This window comes from Coffea eugenioides, chromosome 7, assembly GCF_003713205.1.
Source record: "Coffea eugenioides isolate CCC68of chromosome 7, Ceug_1.0, whole genome shotgun sequence".
Lineage (NCBI taxonomy): Eukaryota > Viridiplantae > Streptophyta > Magnoliopsida > Gentianales > Rubiaceae > Coffea > Coffea eugenioides.
Window position 1 is genome coordinate 18,762,475 of NC_040041.1, and position 9,230 is coordinate 18,771,704.

Consider the following 9,230-nt stretch of genomic DNA (forward strand, 5'->3'; position numbering starts at 1 on the left):
ACAAGTGCCAATTTAACAGAAAAGGAGCCCAAATATCAGAGATTGTTCCAGGGGGCACTTTTGGAAGAGAAAAACTTATGCCCATTTTGGTAATTGCTGCAAAGATAGCGGACGGCAGATTTCTCTTTTCTTTTGGCCGCCGCATAGGAGGAAAAAAAAAGAGACCACTACATACGAAATAGAGAGGGCAGAGGAGAAGCACTACCTTGAGCTTGGGTTTTGATTTTTCTTTGGAGGCTTTTGATTAGGACCTCTCCTGCACATGTCAGGAGCAATTAGGAGTTGCTTTCTTTGACTTTTCCTTTTTTGCCTTTTAGCATTCTAGCTTCCCTCGGATGTTAGGAAAAAGTGGAAGTATTGAATTCTTCTCTGTAGCTTCATTATCCTCCATTGCGCAGACGAATTGCATTTTCCTAATTTCTGCGACAATGGCCGCGACTCTTGCTTCAATTTCCTGTGGATTTTGTTCATCAAATATGAACTAATTTTCTCACTCTAGTCAAGAAACAACGGATGCTTTGGGTCGCCTAAAAATTATGAGATCGATTTAATTTAATCTTTTTCTTTTATTTGTTGGTATTCGCATATTCCTTGATTGCTATGCTTATGGTTATTTAATTAATTGATTGTTTTGGATCCGCATAATTAGTTAATTTGGTAATCTATTGTCAATTAGGGCATTTAAATCTGTAATTGTTTAATTGCCTTGAAATAGTGACAACTGGCACGATTAGATTTGTGTCAGGGGGATACGCGGGCTAATCTAAAATAACCCTGGTAGTGCGTTATTTGGTTAGAATATGGCTCCTCTAATACGTAAGGCAATTGGGGAATTAAATCTTATGAGCGTACCTAGGATTATTTCTCAATTAGAGCAGTGATTAACGGGCGTACCTTAATTACCGACACGGTAAGGAGGGGTTGACTGTCATCACTTGTTTGGCAGTTATAACCTATGTATTAATAAATAATTGGAATTTCTTGTCCATTGATGATCAATTAGGTGAACCATTACTGAAGTTATTTCTTGGCTAGACCTTTAACCTTTATTACCTTGATTTTAGGGAGTTGCCATTTGATTTTTAGTTGCCTATTTTATTTTATTTTTAATTGTTTCCTTGTTTTAATTGTTTTGGACCTTTAATTACTGGTACTTTAAGTTTAGTGAATTGTCATTTAATTTCTATTTAGTTATTTATTTTTATATATTTTTTTAGTTGAATTTCTTTGATTGTCATCGTTTCTACAAAATCACCCTTGTGTTACTTTGGACTTCTTAAGAGATAAATATCTCCCGTCCCTGAGAATACGACCCTACTTGCCCTGTCTACAAATTCATAACTATTTGTGAAAAAAAAAGCCATCACATTTGGGTATATCGGATCAAGCAAACTCTTCGGGAACAGGGTGAATCAAGTAATCCATTGCACACTTAGAGTCCCTGTTCCAGTACTTGGAACCGGGTTTTGGCTACTTTAACTGGCAATTAGGCTTATTTTTATTATTGTACAAGTTTCGACAACCTGTCAACTAGAAATGGCTATAAGGAAACGAAAGTGCAAGGTGAAAGAGAAGTCTTCATCAAAAAGATTACAGGTTTGACAATTTATTTAGTTTATGTGAACAATGCTATTTTATTGTTTGACTATTATTACTTTTTATTACTTTTGACAATTTATTACTTTTTTTTTTTGTTCCTTAGTTCTATGATGAATGGTGAGCATGGAAATAGTATTGGGATCCTTATTTATAGTTTGGATAAAAATGATTGTAGGAATCTGGAAAAAATGTTATTCATTCAAGTATGGATTCTTCTACAATTCAAGGTTTTGTTCGAGAATTACTACCACAACAGGTTTAGTTATTCGTCATTTTTCTCTTGTTTAGTATAGTAGATATGTAATTCATTCTAAATTTTTATTTGAATATTTTATTCTTAGACGACTAAACTACATCGAAGATATATTTTGTCAATGATATTTTTAATTTGTGGTTGTCTCTCTTTAATTATATCAGGAATTTGGAATTCCAATAGAAGACATCTGCAATAGGCAAAATACTAAGAACATGACACAATTATTACAAGTAAGTGAATAGTATGCTTTTTGTAGATATTATGTCAACCATTAGTTGCATGTTGTCTCTTATATATCTTAATTTTTTCCAAGTATTATAGTTTTGTAAGTTTACAGCTATTTGTTTGTATGTGTGGTCTTTTAGTTCTTATTTTTCTGGCAGACGTTGGACCCTAACTTCTACCAGGGCTATGATTTGATGTCTTCAAGTTCAATAACACAACAACATGCATCAATAAGTTTTGTCCAAGTAAGAAAAAACCTTGATTAATTATTTAATCTTATATATATTAGTTTGATAATTTACAATTATAATTCAATATATTTGCTAACTTTGGGTCCGTTTTTGTAGGCACAAGAACTTGAAAATAATGATGATTCTGATCAACAAGTTGTTGAAAATGGAAAAATTGAATGAAGATGCTTCTGAAGAAATGGAGGACGAGACTGTGGGATTGCGTTCATGGATTAATTAGACCTTTAAGTGGAATAATACTTTGTGCTTATGCTTCAATTGATTTTGATATTTTTGTTTAAATTTCTGTTAATAAACGTTCTTTTGACTAAACTGTAGAAGATGAGATATATTAGTTGAGCTGCTCTGGATTCTTGATGCATACAAGAAATCAGCTTAATTTCCAATACTAGTGGATGTTGATTGAAACTTGTGTCGGTAACTAAAAGTACTAAACGTTCCTTGTTTGAGGACTCTTAGAGTGGAAAGTTCAAGGTCCATATGAACTCAACATTCTTTACTCTCTGGCCTCTTCAGTCGTGCAGAATTAAAAATTTTGTGGGGACTATGCCAGCGATGCTCTGTATTATATGGAGATAATACTTGAGGGCAAGGAGTTCATATATTCTTTGATTCCGTGACTACAGTTGCTGTATTTGATTTGTGCCAAAGTAAGAGAGCCTTTGGACTTTTTCCCATAATATTTGAAAGAAACTTGAAATTCAAAAGAAGATATCAAAAGGTAGGCTCCCGCTGCTGATGTTGTACCATGTATATCAGTATATGTCCATAAACCAGGCCCTATACACCTTTGCACCCTTCTCTTTAGCACATTGAGCCATCCAACTCACAGACTGGCTCTCATGGTCAAACATATTCAACAGCCTCTTGGTTTTACAGTAAAAACAAGTACAAACTCATTCTCAGGAATGTTCAAGAAATCCTTAATTTTGGTTTTAATATCATGCTCCACAGTACCTTCCTCTGCACCCTCATGAAGCACATGATTGCTCAAATTTGCAATAATTTCCTTTAAGCTAAATGTAGATGAATCCCAATACTGTAGCATTTGAAAATAAGAAAACAACCCGTACAAAGTCAAGTCTCAATTGGTCAATTGTTTCTGAACATTGGAACTTTGGGTACAAAGTCAAGAACTTATTGAAGGCTTCATTAAAGCCAGGAATGGATTCTTCAGTGCAAAATGTCCTATCAGACAAAAGAGCAATTGCCCTCAAGAATTCCTTCTGGGCATTAAGCCTTGCAAGAGATCTTGACCTTCCCAAGCAGCCATCTTGATTCAAAGACTCAGAGTCAATTTCATGTGATTTTGCCAATGACCTATCTTCAGAAGCCTCCTCAAGAGCCTCCCTTAGTTTGTTCTTGAGAGTTGATGGCTTTGCCTTACCCCACTCCTCCTCCTCCTCCATGCAAGAACCTTTTTCTCTCCTGCTCTTCTTGTCCATCATCAAGGTTGCACAGAATGATATAGGCTTCCATAGTCTCAGATGCATTAACACGAATCAGTTCCAGTTGACTGAAAAAACCTATCATCATATCAGATACCTGCAACTAGTCACACCAATGCAAATCAAGATGGCACCTCTATCCATATAGACCAAAACCAGAAAACCATTGCAATTTGCTGCAGCAAATGTAACTTTAAAATTATCGGTAAAGTTATCCTTTAAAATTTAGAAAAACTAAACGTAACAAAAGAACTTTGGGGGAAAGAGAGAGAGAAACCATTTCTCTGTTAGTTGCACAGCACCCCAGAAAGACCAATTCTTGTTTGAAAATAGTTTAGAGAAATTAATTTTTAAGATAAGTCAAGCTTTGGAGAACACTGTACAACCGATAACTAGTTTGTCCCAAAAAAAAATGACAAAAAAGTAAATGAGGTGATTGGATAAACAAACTAAAGACTAATTTATCATCCTTCTGCTCTGAGTGAGCTTTACAAGTATAAATTCAGAATAATGAAAGGGCAAAAAATTAAAGCTATAATTGTTATTAGAGAAATAAAAAAAAAAGGACCCCAAAAACTAACAGAAGATAGGAATAGGCTCGCCTAAACCTATTTATTGGAATATGCTTTCCACATTGCAAAACAAGGAACTACACTCAAACAAGTAAAGGTTATACAGAACGGCATGAACGGAAATCCAATCCATAAGCCAGCCTAGGTTGCTTTGTGATCACAGTCCCTATCACAGATCAAAGGATGAAATTTCAGAACATTCAGTAAAGTATCCATGATGCAACCAATCAGCAGCTTCACTCAGTACATTCAACAATCAACCGCCCAAATATCCCTCCACTTTAACCAGAAACAAAACCCACCTAACGCCATCCATCAAAAACCTCAAACAATACCAAAATCACTACAAATGGCAGCACAAATAAAAAAAACCAAAACCGCAACCGAGAGAACAAAAAATGAAACCGCAATAAACTCGTCCAAGGTGCACTAAAAAGCAATCTGGATTTTCTAGAAAGACAAAAGATAAAGATAGCAGCTTGATACCCGATACTAGTTTCAATTGCTTCAGTGGAGTGAATGCCATGCTTCGGAGCAGCGCAGGTGACAATTTTGAAAAAACCGTTGGAATTCCATCGATGGGTTGGAGGGGGGAAAAGGGAAATGGGTTTTGAGGAATCCGAAGGAGGAAAAAGAAGAAGAGTCAGTGAAGCAGAGGCTGAAATAACCGTAATTATGTTTTAATTTTAATCGGTTTTGGTTATATTGGTTAAAGAGATTAAGAGTACGGTGAAGATTTGAAGAGGACAGAGGTTGTTTGGGTTTTAGGGTTTTTTCGTTGATAAATTGTGATTTTAGTTAAAGAGATTTTATTTTTCTTGGTTTTGGTTATAATGGTTAAAGAGATTAAGTTTTTTTGCCCGGTTAATCGATTAATTAACTTAATATGGTCCAAATTGGGTTGTTTGAGGGTTTGGTTTATTAAGGGACACTTGGCGAGATTCTAAGGAGTGGGACAGGATGTGAGACAGGGTGTGGTACAGAAGATCCGTTGCGCCCGAAAGCCCCTCCAAGAAACCGTTGTGATTATACTGCTGCCCTTTGCACCTTTATAATTTTAGATACCATTATTGGGTCGATTTAGGTGATAAGTTTGTTTTTTGGATATTTTTATAAAATTTTATGGTAACTTATTGTAGAAATTGTAAAAAGAACTTTGTATATTTGAGGATTTGAAGAAAAAATTTATTTTTTTCTTTGCCTTTCCTTTTTCTTCCTTTCTTCTCCTTCCTCCCCATGCCATGCTACTCTTCCTCCTACTTCCCTCCCTACTACCAGTGGCAGGCCGTCACCACTTCACTCCTTTTTTTTTCTCTCCCTCGCTCCTTCCCTTCTCCTCCTTTCCTCTTTCCTCCTTCCTCCTCTTTTCTTCCCTCTCCTTACCTTATGATCAGAGGGGAAGGGGGAGGGAGATAGGGGCGGGGAGGAGGGAGATGAGGGCATTGAAGAAGAGGGAGAATAGGAGAAGGGAGAGAGAGAGGAGGGGAAAGACAAAGATGATAGGAAAAGGAGGAGAAGGGAGGGAGGCAAGAGGGGGGAGAGAGAGAGAGGGAAAAAAAAAAGAGAGGAGGGCACCAGCAGTGGTTGGTTAAGATGGGGGAGGAGAAAAAAAAAAAGAAAAGAAAGAAAAAATTGTATGTTTTTAGGTATTTTGGAATATTTTAGGCTATTGTGGACAAAGTTGTAAAAAAAGAACTTATTTATTAAAAATAGGATAAATACAAGGGACACAAACAAAGCCACTAATTTTACCCTAAGCCAAAGAAGGTAAATTGTAGATTTCGAAACTATAGAAGAATTATATGATAATGCTAAAACATAAGGGGTAAAAGGTAATTAATCTCTTTTGTTCATTTTGAATCACACCCTAATACTACCTGATCAGCATATTGTATGTTGGTTCATATCCTCTAAAAAACTCTAGCTATTTGCCTTCATTTATTACTCTGGAAAAGAGATTAGCAAGAATTAATCATCTTAAAGCAGAAAAGAGAGTGTTTTGTTAGTGAAGGTGAAGGTCAAGAAAAGAATGGAAAGAAAAGTTAGTTGTATATAGGTAAAGCAGAAAGAGAGCACAAATGAGGGAGGGAGAACCAATAAGACTAATAATAATTGGAGCCTTGTTGACGTATGGAGTAAAAATAATAATGAGGGCAAAAAATGTTGGTAGCACTAGCTGAATAGCATATGGTGTGATCTTTTTGTTTTTTTTTTTTGTCAGCAACGATAACCTACTTTATCCTAATCTAGGGGGAGGGAGATTTTAGAAGGCTGTGGTAGAGGCTAGTGGGTATACAGATTCAACTAAATCAAGGGAGTGTTATGGCACAATTTTTAGATTTTTTTCGCTGCAGGTGAAGTTTGAGCCTTCAACATACAGCCCAAGGAGGCCACTGAGCCATTTGCCCAATGGTTATATGGTGTGATCAGGACGTGAGGTTTTTAAACTTTAAAATGAGAGTGACGAGGAAACAAAAGCCAATAGGTTGTCTACTTGGTAATTTTATTAGAAAAAGTGGAAAAGCGGAAAAAGCCAAAAGTTTGAGCCTTCGAGACTTGATAAGAAGAGTCCCCTTTTAGTATTAGTATCTCAAAAGTGGCAAAGGAAGAAGGAGAAAGAAAAGAACACCCAAATCCACTATCAGCTGGACTAGTAATTCCTCATGCGAGTGCAAAGAATCCACGATATGCTTTTGACTTGGGCGGTGCTATGATTGTTTGATTTTGCTTTATGGACTTTAACAATAGAATTAGCTTTTCTATCCCTTCAATCCTCACAGTTGGGAACTTTAGATTTAGACGGCCATTGTTAGCCGGAAATATTCCAGCGAATGAGGGCTTCCAAAATCGTCAAGGTGGACTACCAACCAACAAATGCATGTTTTCTAAAATGATTCTACCAAAAACAAAAACAATAAAAAAATTAAATGTTCTTAAATATTAATTGTGAGCCAACAAAGATAGAATTTCGCCCTTTCTTGGGAGTAATCCACACGATTTAATACCAAGTAACTAAAATTTAAGTTGGGGCTATGTTCATTCAGCATTTACCTCTCTGATTGCCGAGACGCTAAACCTCTTTAAATTTTGGACAAAGTATACATATTTTCAACCATTGTTTAACCTCAAATACATCATATAAAACAAATGTTACAATTTTTTTTTTTTTTCAAAAAATTATCTCCAATTATCTACTATACAAAACACACTCAGAGAAAACTCATTACGAGGAAAAGAGCAAAGGGGAGAAATTGAAAGTCATACTAGACACCTTATTCCTAAAAGAAAAGCAGTCCAGTCCCTAAGGAATATACACTCGGGGATGCAGCTAATCTTCAATTTCCTTTGGAGTCAGCTGAGCAATGAGTCCTTTCAAGTTCTTCAAGTTCGTCTTCTCGAGTTTTTCAAGTTCCGATGTGTTGCTAAATTTTCAAGTTCTTCTGTCAACAGGATAGATTAAAAGACATTTTTCTTAAATCTTTCAGTGCCCGAATTACATAGCCGAATTTAATTGCAAATACCTTTATCATTACAAAATAAAAGTTGATGGTCATCTCTTTGCGATCTTTAGCATTGTTTCAATATTCAAAAAAAAAAAAGGCAGCTTAGTATCATCATTCTTTGCTCCAATCTGCAACTTATAGCTGGATATAGACTTTGCATTGACCCATCAATGATTAACAAAAAGATTAGGGCAAGAAGGAAGCTTGATAAAGAGTTGTTAGTGACTAAATCAACTGTTTTTAATCTGAAAAAATAATTCTCAACTGATGTTGATTGCGTTCGGATATTGATTAGGGCTTGTCTGTTATTGATGTTTTTGTTATGTTTGTGGGTCCGTGGAGCTTTCATCTCTTTAGCAGCAGGCCACTAGTTTATTTAAGTAAACCTAAAATCCCTTAACTCCCGCTCTAAAGTCGTTTAAGGATTTGTACTGTTCGATGGGTCCTCGTGTGCGTGCTACTTTTGAGAATTTTTATGGCTTTGATTAATTCATGACCAAATGACCTAACTGGACACTAAAATCTTAAAAATTCTTTGTTTCAGTGATTTCCTTTAGAGTAAATGATCATTCACCAACTAAAACATACATCTTGTCTGCCAAAAAGAAATGTGTGGTTATTTTTTTAAAATTTTTGTGTCGAAATAATGTACATTTCCGTTCCATTAGATACATGGTTAGTTATGCATATTTTTATAGGTAAATTACTTAAGGAGTCCCTAGACTATTTTAATCATCAATTTTGACCCGATCTCTATTTCAAGTCTCAATTTGATTCTTTAACAATAAAAGGTCTGAAATTTTGATCCTTCACTCCATTTTTACCGTAGAATTTTCAAATTTTGCCCTTATATCCATCGGTTTTAACTTTTAATAATGGAAATAGATTCAACGGTCAAAATTTGACAATTGGTTTAGTTTAGAGGCTTCCGAAGTAATTTACCATATTTTCTTTAATTGTATAACCATTTTAAGTAAAGAAATAGTTCAAGGACTAATTAAGGAGTTTAAAAAATGTAGCTAAGACTCCTACTGTTTGCTCTCAATCTATTAACCATGTGTGGTACAGCAAATGTTTCCTAATGGATACATAAGAAGACATGATACACTTAGAAATAGCAGTGGCTTGCTTGGCCTACTACTAGTCAACTAATAAGTGATTTAAGTGGTAAAATGATGGTGGAAGGATGGGTTGGATAGTATAAAAAAAGGAGTGTAAATGAAAGATTTTGAATTTATGACCTCTCTCATGCACTATAAATTTAAAAAAAAAAAGTGGTTAAGTGACGTACTTAAGCAAACTTATGAAACTTCGAGGTAATTACTGAGCTTATATAGCTTACGAAATTTCGAGGTAATTATCGAGCTTATATAACG

General features: G+C 35.3%; 1 long non-coding RNA gene across 1 annotated transcript; it reads left to right on the forward strand.

The window, feature by feature from the left end:
* Positions 1-1,809: 1,809 nt before the first annotated feature.
* Positions 1,810-2,290, forward strand: LOC113777564. Its single transcript, XR_003469201.1, has 3 exons — positions 1,810-1,855; positions 2,017-2,085; positions 2,239-2,290. It is a non-coding gene; the product is annotated as an uncharacterized LOC113777564 (long non-coding RNA).
* Positions 2,291-9,230: the final 6,940 nt, after the last annotated feature.